The sequence below is a fragment of the Arachis duranensis genome, chromosome 2 (assembly GCF_000817695.3).
Source record: "Arachis duranensis cultivar V14167 chromosome 2, aradu.V14167.gnm2.J7QH, whole genome shotgun sequence".
Taxonomy (NCBI): domain Eukaryota; kingdom Viridiplantae; phylum Streptophyta; class Magnoliopsida; order Fabales; family Fabaceae; genus Arachis; species Arachis duranensis.
In genome coordinates this window covers 14,599,434-14,614,354 of record NC_029773.3, presented here as the reverse complement: position 1 = coordinate 14,614,354, position 14,921 = coordinate 14,599,434, and positions in this window count along the sequence as shown.

The window sequence follows — 14,921 nt, the reverse complement described above, 5'->3', positions numbered from 1 at the left end:
AAGAGTGAGGTTTGGTAACTGATACTAGTTGATGGTTTCTTGAAAGCATGCATGTGCAGAACCAATGACAACTTTTGAAAAGACTTGACCTCATGTTGAAAAAGGTTTTTCATTTAAAACAAAAGAATAAAAATAATAAAATAATTTAAAAAATGTTTCAATAAAAGACAAACCACTAAGGCCCACATAATAATTTTAACTCTCATCTGGCCCAAAAGAGGTTGTGTTTAAAAAAATACAAAGGACCACAAGAAATCTGACCATAAAGATTGGCCCACATGATTCAGAACTTGGAATAGAACTCCAGATACCATGTTTTAAGAAGATGGCTCTTCACTTATCTAGAATTGTCTTTTCCTGACCTGATAGACAAAAATCTCAAACAACATATTAGCAAGGCTAAAACAAAGAATCATAACTAAGAATGCCTAAACTTCTTAATTTGAAAAATCTGTCCTCAGCCAAAGGTTTAGTGAATATATCAACTAATTGATCCTCTAATTTAACAAATTGAATGCTAATTTTGTCCTTTTGAACATGTTTTCTTATTGAGTGAAATCTCACTTCAATATGTTTAGTTTTTGAGTGCAAAAATGGTTTTTTGAAAATATTGATGGCACTCATGTTGTCACACAACAAGGGAATGTTATCAGCATTCTACGAGTTGAGTTTCAACCAAAGCAACTAAGAACAACAAGAGGAAGCAACAATGTATTTGGCTTCAGCAGTGGAAAGAGTCATTGTGGATTGCTTTTTGCTTGACCAAATATTTAAAGACCTGCCTAGAAAACAGCATATGCTTGAAGTACTCCTATCAAATTCATCTCCAGCAAAATCTACATCACAATAGCCAACTACAGAAAATTCATCAGACATAAGATACCATAAACCAAAGTTGGATGTTCCATACACATATTTAATGATTCTTTTAACTGTAGAAAGATGTGACTTTTTTTTTGTTGTAATTGGAACCTTGAACATATTGCAACACTTTACACAATATCAGGTCTAGAGGATGTCAAGTACATAAGGGAGCCTATCATGCCTCTATACCTAGTCTCATCAACATCTTTCTCAGTTTCACCCTTTTCTAACCTTAAGTTAGAGTGTATAGGAATTTCCATGGGTTTGGTATTTTTTATACCAATCTTCTTAACTAATTCCTTGGCATACTTCTCTTAGTGAATGAAAATTCAATTTTGAGTTTGTTTAATTTGAAGCCTAAGGAAGAAATTAAGTTCACCCATCATACTCATGTCGAATTCACTTATCATGAGTTTTCCAAATTCAGTATAAAGTGATTCATTTGTTGATTCAAAGATTATGTCATCAACATAAATTTGGACTAGAATGAAAGAATCATTAAAGTTCTTAATGAATAAAGTAGTGTCTATGGTGCCTTTTTAAAAATTATTTTTCAAAAGAAAAGAACTAAGTCTTTCATACCAAGCTCTTGGAGCTTGTTTTAATCCATAAAGAGCTTTAGAAAGTTTGAAAACATGATTTGGAAACTCTTTATTTTCAAAACTCAGTGGTTGTGCCATATACACTTCTCTATCAATCACCATGTTTAAAAATGCACATTTCACATAATTTAAAGCCATAATGGGCAGCATATGCTAGAAGAAGCCTAATAGCTTCCATTCGAGCCACAGGAGCAAATGATTGATCAAAATTTATCCCTTCTTCTTGATCATATCCTTGCGCCACTAATCTTGCTTTGTTTCTAGCAATGTCTCCATCTTCATCTAATTTGTTCTTAAAATCCACTTGGTGTCAGTCACTTTCTTTCCAATGGGATTAGGAACGAGTGTCCAAACTTGATCTTTTTCAAATTGTTGAAGTTCTTCCTTCATAGCCTTTACCCACGAAGGGTCATCAAGTGCTTCTTCGATATTCAGAGGCTCTATTTGTGATAGAAAGGCCAAATTTGTTACTTCAATTGTCTTTCTAGAGGAGGATCGAGTTGTGACACCTTGAAAGACATCTCCAATGACAAATTCTTGTGGATAATTTTTTAGAATATCCATTAGCGGGGTCTTGAGGATTTAGGAATAGATCCGGTTAAGCTGGAATCAATAGAACTAGTATTCCCATGGATTTCACCAGTTTTAAGAGATAAAATAGAATTATCTCTTGTAGAATTGTCTGCAGCAATAGGTTTAGGATCAGGTTGCCCAGAATTATTCTTTTCTTGATTTTGGACTTCATTTTTGTTACTTTCCATTTGATTTTCTACATCACAGTCTTCCAAAATTCTTTGAACCAAGTTAGAATCACAGAGAGTAACATGTATGGACTCCTTAATAATTCTAGAATCTTGATGGTTATTGTTGTGTTAGAGGGGTTAAGAAGATAGAGATATAAGGAATTGAAAAAATAAAAAAAAAATAAAAAATGAATGGGAATGGAACAATGGGGGTCACGATTGGGGGGTTCAGGAGGGAAAAAGAATGTATATTGTTGTTGTGGGTAAGGAGTGGAAGAAGGGAAGGGTATATATAGATGGGGAAAGGACATTGGGGGTGGGAAATAAAAAGGAAAAAGAATAAGAATGGTTAAAAAGAGGGGGTTCTATTAAAAAGGGGGAGGGTTGATGGTTTGTGGGAAAGGAGGGGATTTGGGAAAAGGGGATTGAAGTAGGGATTTGAATAAGGGGAAGATATGGGAAAGATGAAACTAATTTGATGGGAGATATGGGAAAGGGAAACTGTCAGGGACTAACAAAAAGAAAGAGAATCATGGGTGATTCTCACTCAAAATTCATATTCCCTAGCCATTTTCCCGTTTTCACGAACCTAACGCCAAATACCAGTGATGCAGCATTTGGCGTCGACCTTCCTGAACCAAAATTGTTGTGTGAAACACCCACGGTGCCAAATGCTAGTGATGCGGCATTTGGCGCACAACCAAATTTTTTTTGTTTGAATTTGGAACGCCAAACTTGAGGAAAGCCAAGTTTGGCACCAACCACTCCGCATTAAATTCTTCCAATGAAGTATATGTGGCGCCAAACTTCAGATTTCCAGGTTTGGCGCCACCCTTCTAGCGAAAGTCACCAAGGCATGCTTCAATTCTAGTGCCAAACTTCATATTTCCAAGTTTAGCGCCACCCTGGCAGCAAGTATCTCCCTCAAAATTCTTGTTACTAGCAATCATTCTCCACTTTCACTCTCGTTACGTCAGAGAGGCAGTAAATGAGATGCGAGAATCCTAGCTTGGCATGTGAAGAGGGGTTAGAAGCAATACTGTATATCTGCTGTGCGATGATGCTCTGTAAATCCGCATACTCTCTGTTCATGATACAGTGGATCAGTATGGCTTCTTCCATAGTGCATTCTGACAGGTTTCTAGTAGGAAGGATGGACCTTCAGATGAAGTCCAAGCATCCCTTAGCCAGAGAAATGAGGTCGCAACTCTTTAGTTGGTTCGGTCTACCATCTGAACCTATCATCCACTGAGTTCCCGAGAGGAAAATATCATCAAGCACTCGGTCTAACTTCTTGATTTAGTTCACCCTCTCATTGTAGCTATCCGAAGTGTGCTTAGCAAGTGGTAATTGGAGGTGATGAGCAGATAATTTATACGCTTTTTGGCATTGTTTTTAGGTAATTTTTAGTAGGATCTAGCTACTTTTAGGGATATTTTCATTAGTTTTTATGCTAAATTCACATTTCTAGACTTTACTATGAGTTTGTGTGTTTTTCTGTAATTTTAGGTATTTTCTGGCTGAAATTGAGGGACCTGAGCAAAAATCTGATTCAGGCTGACAAAGGACTGCTAATGCTGTTGGATTCTGACCTCCCTGCACTCAAAATGGATTTTCTGGAGCTACCGAACTTCAAATGGCGCTCTCTCAAAGGCGTTGGAAAGTAGACATCCAGAGCTTTTCAGAAATATATAGTGGTCCATACTTTGTTCGAGCTTAGACGACACAACGCCAGTTCCATGCTGCATTCTGGAGTAAAACGCCAGAAACACGTCACAAACCAGAGTTAAACGCCAAAAACACGTTACAACTTGGCGTTTAACTCCAAGAGAAGCCTTTGCACGTGTAAAGCTCAAGCTCAGTCCAAGCACACACCAAAGTGGGCTCCGGAAATGGATTTCTGCATTTAGACTTATTTCTGTAAACCCTAGTAACTAGTCTAGTATAAATATGACATTTTACTATTGTATTAGACATCTTTGGATTATTATTGGATTACCTTATGATCCTTTGATCACGTTTATGGGGGCTGGCCATTCGGCCATGCCTGGACCATCACTTATATGTTTTCAACGGTGGAGTTTCTACACACCATAGATTAAGGGTGTGGAGCTCTGCTGTACCTCGAGTTTCAATACAATTACTACTATTTTCTATTCAATTTAGCTTATTCCTGTTCTAAGATATTCGTTGTACTTCAACATGATGAATGTGATGATCCGTGACACTCATCATCATTCTCACCTATGAACGCGTGACTGACAACCACTTCCATTCTTCCTTAAACCGAGCGTGTATCTCTTGGATTCCTTAATCAGGATCTTCGTGGTATAAGCTAGAACCCTTTGGCGGCCATTCTTGAGAATCTGGAAAGTCTAAACCTTGTCTGTGGTATTTCAAGTAGGATTCAGGGATTGAATGACTGTGACGAGCTTCAAACTCGCAATTGTTGGGCGTAGTGACAGACGCAAAAGAATCAATGGATTCTATTCCGACATGATCGAGAACCGATAGATGATTAGCCGTGCTGTGACAAGAGCATTTGGATCATTTTCACTGAGAAAATGGGAAGTAGCCATTGACAACGGTTTTGCCCTACATACAGCTTGCCATGGAAAGGAATAAGAAGGATTGGATGAAAGCAGTAGGAAAGCAGAGATTCAAAAGGAACACAGCATCTCCATACACTTATCTGAAATTCCTACCAATGATTTACATAAGTATCTCTATCTTGTTTTATGATTTATTTATTATTAAATTCAAACCCTTTATAACCATTTGAAATCCGCCTAACTGATATTTACAAGATGACCATAGCTTGCTTCATACAAACAATCTCCGTGGGATCGACCCTTACTCACGTAAGGTTTATTACTTGGATGACTCAGTGCACTTGCTGGTTAGTTTTGCGAAGTTGTGACAAAGTGTGATTCACGTTTGAGAGCGCAACCAAGTTTTTGGCGCTATTGTTGATGATCACAATTTCGTGCACCAAGTTTTTGGCGCCGTTGTCGGGGATTGTTCGAGTTTGGACAACTGACGGTTCATCTTGTTGCTCAGATTAGGTAATTTTCTTTTCACAATTTTTCAAAATTTTTTTTTCAAAAATCTTTCAAAAATTTTTATTTGTTTTCGTTCTTTTCAAAATAATTTCCAAAAAATCCAAAAAAATTTAATAAAATCATAAAAACAAAAAATATTTTGTGTTTCTTGTTTGAGTCTAATGTCAATTTTTAAGTTTGGTGTCAATTGCATGTCTTTAAAAATTTGTGCATTTTTCGAAAACTCATGCATGGTGTTCTTCATGATCTTCAAGTTGTTCTTGGTAAGTCTTCTTGTTTGATCTTGATATTTTCTTGTTTTGTGTTTTTTGTTGTTTTTCATATGCATTTTTGCATTCATAATGTCTAAGCATGAAAAATATCTAAGTTTGGTGTCTTGCATGTTTTCTTTTCTTGAAATTTCTTTCAGAAATAAGTCTTGATGTTCATCTTGATCTTCAAAGTGTTCTTGGTGTTCATCTTGACATTCGTAGTGTTCTTGCATGCATCATGTGTTTTGATCCAAAATTTTCATGTTTTGGGTCATTTTTATGTTTTTTTCTCTCATCATTAAAAATTCAAAAATAAAAAAAATATCTTCTCATTTTTTCTCTCATAAATTTCGAAAATTTTGAGTTGACTTAGTCAAAAATTTTTAAAACTTAGCTATTTCTTATAAGTCAAGTCAAATTTTCAATTTTAAAAATCCCATCTGTTCATATCCTGGGTCGAGTTGTCCGACCCAGGATGTTCTACAGACAAAGCGACCGACCTCTTCAGGTCAGGACAGTCTGACCTCTTCCCAAAGAGCTCGGCCAAGTCACGAGAAAGCCCAAACAAAGGGCCCAAATAGAGGAACACGCCCTAGATCCTAAGGCAGCCCAAGCCTACAAGGAGAAGGGCGGTTCCCTTGAAGATAAGATAAAGATAAGATAAGATAACTAACTTATCTTATCCACAGGAGGCCACATCTCACCATTATAAATACACTGGAGCATCCATGTATAACTCATATTCTGATCCTACTCAATACCTGCTTAATACCCTTGCTAACTTAAGCATCGGAGTCCCTTGCAGGTACCCTCACCCTCCGGGGACGAAGGATCAGCAGCACTTTCAGTTCCACAAGTCGGACATACCAGCTCCGGCCACTATACACCTGCCGGACACGTCGGCTCCGACCAACACAGAAGATCTCGACCGAGATCGACCTACAGTTTCAGGTAACCCTCGGAACACTATCTTTTCAAAATCTTTTTCAAAAATTAAATCTTTTTCATTTTTCTTTTATGATTTTCGAAAATTTAAAATTATTTTTCAAAATCTTTTTCTTATCTTTATTTCAAAGTTTCGAAAACTTTACTAACAATTAATGTGATTGATTAAAAAAATTTGAAGTTTGTTACTTTCTTGTTAAGAAAGGTTCAATCTTTAAATTCTAGAATCATATCTTTTAGTTTTTTGTTAGTCAAGTAATCAATTTTAATTTTAAAAATAAAATCTTTTTCAAAATATCTTTTTCAATCATATCTTTTTAAAATATCTTTTTCAAATCATATCTTTTTCAAAAATTTGATTTCAAAATATCTTTTTTAACTTCTTATCTTTTCAAAATTGATTTTTGTTCATACCCTGGGTCGAGATGACCGACGCGGGATGTTCGACAGACAAAGCGACCGACCTCTTCAGGTCAGGACAACCCGACTTCTTTCCAAAGAGCTCAGTCAAGTCCCCAGGAAAGCCCAAAGAAGGGCCCAAATAGAGGAACACGCCCCAAATCCCAAGGCAGCCCAAGCCTGCAGAGAGAAGGGCAGTTCCCTTAAAGATAAGATGACCTTACTTAAAGATAAGATAAAGATAAGATAAGATAACTAACTTATCTTATCCACAGAAGGCCACATCTCACCATTATAAATACTGGAGCACCTAGGTATAACTTATACTCTGATTCTACTCAATACCTGCTTAATACCCTTGCTAACTTAAGCATCAAAGTCCCTTGCAGGTACCCCCACCCTCCGGGGATGAAGGATCACCACCACCGCCAAGTCCAACAAGTCGGACCCACCAGCTCCGGCCGCTATACACCCGCTGGACACGTCGGCTCCGACCAACACAGAAGATCTCGATCGAGATCGACCTACAGTTTCAGGTAACCCTCGAAACATTGGCGCCATTGCTGGGGACCCTGGAAGTCATCCCAACACTATGGCGGACAACCATGACAACGACCACGACTCAGGTTTGGAAGATAGAACACCGCACAAGAACATGGATGCTATACTTAAAGATACTCCAGAATCCAATGGAGACAAAAATTCATCAAATCCGGGAGTAATAGAAGCACTTCAAGATCGATTAAAGCAACTTGAGAAAGAAGCCCAACATCAACGCGATAGAGAAGAGGATCTACATCGGGAGATAAGGCGGCGCCGAGAATTAGAAGATAAGCTTACAAAGCTCGAAGCTGATCTCAAAACTAAAGCTACTCGATTCATCCCAGAGGATAGCTCTCACAAAGATCAAGATCCATTCACTAGGGACATTATGAAAACCAAAATTCCAAAAGATTTCAAACTTCCGGATATGATTCTGTACGACGGCACCTCGGACCCCAACCACCATCTCAGCAACTTCAGAAGTAGGATGTACCTCACTGACGCCTCGGATGCGGTTCGCTACAAAGCCTTTCCAACAACTTTTACCAAGACAGCCATTAGATGGTTCGACAACCTACCTCCAAAATCCATCTCGAGTTTTGACGACCTGGTCAAAAAGTTCCTGGCCAGATTTTCCATACAAAAGGACAAAGCCAAACATGCACCCAGCCTACTAGGAATCAAGCAAGGAGATCGGGAAAGTCTTCGTAACTACATGGAAAGATTCAACAAAACATGCATGGACATACAAAATCTACCAACAGAAGCTGCCATCATGGGCCTCATAAACGGCCTATGAGAAGGACCATTTAGCCAATCTATATCAAAGAAGTCCCCAGCATCCCTAGACGAAGTACAAGAACGGGCGCAGAAGTACATTAACATGGAGGAGAATTATCGACTTGGGGAAGCCTCGAGGTTCGGTTCTGCCTACCGAGATAAAGATAAAGAATCCAAGAAGAAGGAAGATCGCTCCAGGGAGAAAATCAAAAAATATCATAACTACACCCATCTTAGGGTATCCTTGGTAGATGTTTACAAAGAGGTCTGCCATACAGAAAAAATACCCCCAGCTCGGCCACTCAAAGGCAAAAAGGGAGGAGGTAATTGGAACGAATACTGCGAGTATCACCGAGTCTGAGGACATTCCACCAACGAATGCTTTGACTTGAAAAACGTCATAGTGAAATTAGTAAGGGAAGGAAAACTAGATTGGTTCTTGGCCAATCAGGATGAAGAACCAAGAAAAAGAAGAAGGGATGAAGATGTCGGTCGGTCTGAACGATCACCCCGCACACCGGAGAGACACGTCCACATGATACATGACGGATTTGCTGGAGGAGGAATCTCCAAATCATCCCGCAAGCGACACCTCAAAGAAGTATACCATGTTGAAGGAAAGAAGGAGACACCAGACATCCCAGCAATCACATTTACCAAAGAAGATGCATCCGGAATCATCTCAGGACACGACGACCCCATGGTCATCACAATCATATTGGCAAACGCCAACCTCCACCGTACATTAATTGACCAAGGAAGCTCCGCCGACATCTTATTCAAAACTGCCTTTGACAAGCTTAGCTTAGAAGAAAAAGAGCTAAGAGCATACCCGAACAGCCTGTTCGGACTTGGAGATACCCCAGTACAGCCACTGGGATACGTATTATACAGCCTTCAGAAAAAGGAACCAATCCATAACACTTAAGATAGACTATATTGTGGTCGACGTGAGCTCCGCCTACAATGCCTTAATAGGTCAGACAACGTTAAATCAACTTGGAGCAATAGTTTCAACTCCACACCTATGTATGAAATTCCCAACCGCAGAAGGGATAGCTACAATAAAAGCAGATCAAAAGATGGCGCGTCGCTGTTATAACGAAAGTCTAAACCTCTGAGGCGAAGGAAGATAGTTCCACACAATCGAACTCGGTGGAGATCAGAGACGAGAAGAGCTCCGCCCATGACCCGAAGGAGAAATAGAAAGAGTCCAGATCGGAGATACCTCAGACAAAACAACTAATATTGGCACGATCCTGAAAGGAGACACAAAAGAATCATTAATACGGTTTCTACGAGATAATGTTGATCTCTTCGCATGGAAAGCTGCTGACATGCCAGGCATAGATCCCAAAGTAATGAGCCACAAACTGGCAGTCTACCCGGGATCCTGGCCGATACAATAAAGACGAAGAAAACTCGGGCCAGAACGGTCTCAGGCTGTAGAAGAACAAGTACAAGCGCTGCTAGAGGCAGGGTTCATAAGAGAAGTTAAATACCCACTATGGCTAGCAAACGTCATCTTGGTGAAAAAGTCAAATGGAAAGTGGCGAATGTGCACTGACTACACAGACCTCAACAAAGCCTGCCCAAAAGACCCTTATCCACTCCCAAGTATCGATGCTCTCGTAGATGCCTCATCAGGATATAAGTATCTCTCGTTCATGGACGCATACTTAGGCTATAGCCAGATTCCAATGTATCCACCGGATCAAGAAAAAACCTCGTTCCTCACACCAAAAGCAAATTATTGCTACATCGTAATGCCTTTCAGCCTTAAGAACGCGGGAGCCACGTATCAAAGGCTAATGAATAAAGTCTTCTCAGACCACATCGGAAAAATCATGGAGGCCTATGTGGATGACATGTTGATAAAGACACAAAGTGAAGAAACATTACTAACCGACTTGGTTTAAGTGTTCGACACCATACGGAAGCACAACATGCGACTCAACCCGGCTAAATGCACCTTCACAGTGGAAGCAGGTAAATTTTTGGGCTTTATGCTCACACAAAGAGGAATCGAGGCAAATCCAGATAAATGCCAGGCCATACTCAACATGAAAAGCCCAACCTACGTCAAAGAGGTACAACAACTCGATGGGAGATTAGTGGCCTTGTCCAGATTCCTAGCAGGGTCAGCAATAAGATCCCTCCCCTTCTACGCTATCTTAAGGAAGGGAAAGAACTTCGAGTGGACAACGGAATGTGAACAAGCCTTCCGAGACTTTAAAGAATTCTTGGGACAGCCCCCCATCCTATCTCGACCACGAGAGGGAGAACCACTCATACTGTACCTCGCAGTAGGAAGTCGGGCAATAGCCTCAGCACTAATTAGAGAAGACAAAGGGGGGCAACAACCCGTCTGCTTCATTAGTAAAGCACTACAGGGGTCAGAGCTGAACTACCAGAAAATAGAGAAGTTCGCCTACGCTCTGATACTCGCATCCCGACGACTTCGCCCATACTTCCAAGCGCACACCATCAAAGTTCGGACCAACCAGCCCATAAAAGGGATACTGTAGAAAACAGATCTAGCAGGAAGAATCCTACAGTGGGCAATCGAGTTGTCTGAGTTTGACCTCCAATACGAGGCGCGGACAGCCATCAAATCACAATACCTAGCCGACTTTATTGCAGAATTCACGGACACCACGGAAATTCCCATAGAGTGGAACATATACGTGGATGGTTCCTCGAATAAAACTGGAAGCGGTGCAGGTGTGATAATCGAAAGCAACCAAGGAACCCAACTTGAGCTTTCCCTGAAATTCGGATTCCCAGCCTCAAACAACCAAGCGGAATATGAAGCATTATTAGCTGGTTTGAAGCTGGCTAGGGAAGTTGGAGCTCAGAAACTCAACATATACAGTGACTCACAAGTCATTACCTTGCAAATAACGGGAAGCTACCAAGCCAAAGATCCTACCATGAAAAAATATTTGGATAAAACCAAAGAACAGCTCGGACAACTTGGGGAATATAGGATCTGCCACATACCCCGCGAGCAAAATGCCCGAGCTGACGCACTCTCAAAACTAGCCAGCACCAAACCAGGGGGCAACAATAGAAGCCTCATCCAGGAAATACTGCAGAACCCATCAATATTGGAAGAAGAAAAAATCCTAGCCATAACAGGTCGGGATCAAGGATGGATGACCCCCATAATTAACTACCTCAAAACAGAAGCGCTCCCCACAGATGAAAAGGAGGCAAAGAGGTTAAAAAGGGAGGCACAGTACTACACTATCATAAACAACACCCTATACAAAAGAGGAATCTCGACACCATTGTTAAAGTGCGTACCGACTTCCAATACAAAGGAAGTCTTGGAGGAAGTACACAACGGCATTTGTGGCAATCATCTCGGAGCGCAAGCTCTCACCAAAAAGGTACTTCGGGCGGGATTCTGTTGGCCAACTCTACAAAAAGAAGCTATCGAATTTGTAAAGACATGTCCACCATGTCAGAAGCATGCCAACTTTCACATCGCCTCGCCAGAAAAGCTCATCAGCGTAACCTCACCCTGGCCATTTGCAAAGTGGGGACTCGATCTTCTCAGACCCTTTCCCCAAGGATCGGGACAAGTCAAATTCCTCATAGTAGGGGTAGACTACTTCATAAAATGGATCGAGGCAGAACCCCTAGCTAACGCCACTGCTCAAAGAAGTCGGAAATTCCTATATAGGAACATTATTACAAGGTTCGGGGTTCCATACTCCATCACCACGGATAATGGCACCCAATTCACAGATGCAGGCTTCAGAAAACTAGTAGCCGACTTGAGCATAAAACATCAGTTCACCTCCGTCGAACATCCCCAAGCCAATGGACAAGCCGAAGCAGCCAACAAAGTCATATTAGTCAGGCTAAAATGGAGACTACAAGAAGCAAAGGGAGCTTGGGCCGAGGAACTTCCACAAGTCCTATGGGCGTATCGAACAACTCCACATTCCACTACAAACGAATCACCATTTTGATTAACATACGGAGTGGAGGCAATGATTCCAATAGAATTTGAGGAAGGGTCTCCCCGAGTAGTACACTACAATGAACAAACCAACTCCCAACTTCAAAGAAAAGAGCTCGACCTACTTCCGAAAATTCAAGAGAGAGCTCGGATCAGAGAAGAAGCACTAAAGCGGCGAATGGCTTCCAGATATAATCAAAAGGTAGTGCCAAGAGGTTTCGCTGAGAATGATCTCATCTTAATCCGAAATGATATCGGATCAACTCGACCCGGAGAAGGAAAGCTGGCAGCTAACTGGAAATGACCCTACCGAGTCACATAAGTACTTGGGAAGGGCTATTACAGACTGTCTGAGCTCGAGGGATGAGAACTCCCCAGATCTTGGCGTGCCTGTAACCTAAGAAGGTACTATAGTTAAATAAAGGTCTCATTACAAGATGCACTCTTTTTCCTGAAAAGGATTTTTAATGAGGCATCAAGATTGAGATTTAATCCGACTTAAGGGTATAAAAAACTCCCGCCTGTATATATTTGCACTTTCTTTAAATAAAATACATTTCAGATATTCTACAAATTCCCAAGACGCATTAATCTGAAGCATTCATTGTCTGATTATAAAGCAACGGATTGAACAGAAAGTGAAGAACAGATTCACTATACAATCTCGATAGGAATGATCGACCGACAAAGGTGAAAACGCGATTCACCTAAAGGTCGATTAAACCAGGACAGAAACCACCATCTACAAATCGGCAAAGATGAACACAGAATAATGCAAGAAGTTATCGAAAGTGATCCCAAAAAGAACCTGACAAGGTCTTATGGATTGCTATATAATAACTTAAAAAGACTGGCCGACACTAAAAAGTCAGACCAAGTCAACCCAAGTTATCAGTGAATCCCTGGAAAGAGGTCTAGCCAACCCTATTAAAGAGGAATTGCTATAACTTAGAAGAGATCGACCTAACGAAGTCGGTCTCCTACAAAGACAAGTTGTAAAAGTAATCCCTGAAAAAGACCTAACAAAGGTCCAAGAAAGAGGATTACAAAAATAACTTAGAAGAGATCGACCTAACGAAGTCGTTCTCCTACAAAACAAGTTGTAAAAGTAATCCCTGAAAGAGACCTAACAAATATCCATGAAAGAGGATTACAAAAACAACTTCGAAGAGATCGACCTAACGAAGTCGGTCTCCTACAAAGACAAGTTGTAAAAGTAATCCCTGAAAGAGACCTAATAAAGGTCCAAGAAAGAGGATTACAAAAACAACTTAGAAGAGATCGACCTAACGAAGTCGGTCTCCTACAAAGACAAGTTGTAAAAGTAAGCCCTGAAAGAGACCTAATAAAGGTCCAAGAAAGAGGATTACAAAAACAACTTAGAAGAGATCGACCTAACGAAATCGGTCTCCTACAAAACAAGTTGTAAAAGTAATCCCTGAAAGAGACCTAATAAAGGTCCAAGAAAGAGGATTACAAAAACAACTTAGAAGAGATCGACCTAACGAAGTCGGTCTCCTACAAAGATAAGTTATAAAAGTAATCCCTTAAAAGAGACCTGGCAAAGGTCCAGGAAAGAGAATTACAAAAAATAACTTATAAGGGGACCAACATAAAGAAATCGGTTATAAGGCGCTAAAAATACAAACGAAAGCGAGGAAACCGAGAAACAAGTTGGACCCCCCACAAGTCACGACCTTAAAAGGATCCAAGCTACAAACAAAAAGTACGAAAGCAATCTAAAGAGGCCAAGCAGCAAAGATTCCAACAGATACCCTGCTAAACCACAATGAAAGCATAGTATGATAAAGCTTCAAGAGGCCGCCAAAATCAACCTCAGAGAAACCATTTTGTTTTCAAAAATAAAGTTGCTAAAAATAGCAACTGGAGTATCAACAGTCAATAAAACATCATTCACAAAAAAGAGTTCAAAGCCCATAAACCGGGCTATTTACACAAATACTTAAAGGAGATCAACCAAGATCTGGAGCCTTCCCGGCAGCATCAGTACGGGGAGAAGGAGGGCAAGTCTGAATAGGCACAACATCTACAGTTCCATCATCCCGGTTCAGAATCTGGCAATCCGGATCGGACGTAACGGGAGGAACTGAGGAGGTCGACACTTTAAGAGAAGGCACTGGGGGAGGGTCAGCCTCATCATCATCCTGGTCATCAGGGACAATCTTACCATCCCTCACAACATTGTCCAGGCTGATGAGAGTCAAGTCGGCATCAGGAGCAACAATCCGGAACTGCTCCATCAGGTTCTCGGAGGCGGCAGTTACGCTGCCCACAAGGTGACCCTGAAGCTCACCATAATTAATCCGAGCAGTTTCCAAATCATCCCGGAGATACATCAATTCCCTATAAGCCGAGACATAGCTATCCTTATGCTTCAGTGCCATGTCCTCAGCCAACTTCAAAGAAGCAGCCAAGGCAATAGAGCTGGCCTTCTCACCCTCCAGCTCCTTCTCCACCTTCGCCAACTTCACCTCCAACTTATCCTTCAGACCCTTAATCCGATCAAATTCTGACTTGGCCTCCTCCATGAAGGATTTTGTGGCATAAATCGGGATCCCCTGAACTGTTCGAAAAATAGCCGCACCCATATGAGCCATCTTCACACTACTCTTTGTGATAAAATCCAGATGCTGAAGAAGAGACACGTCATCCATAAAAAGCCCACCATAGGGGGCAATTTGTTGGTCAAAAAACTCGATAGCATCAAAGTCTGGGGCATCCAGGTTAAAGGGCTCGGA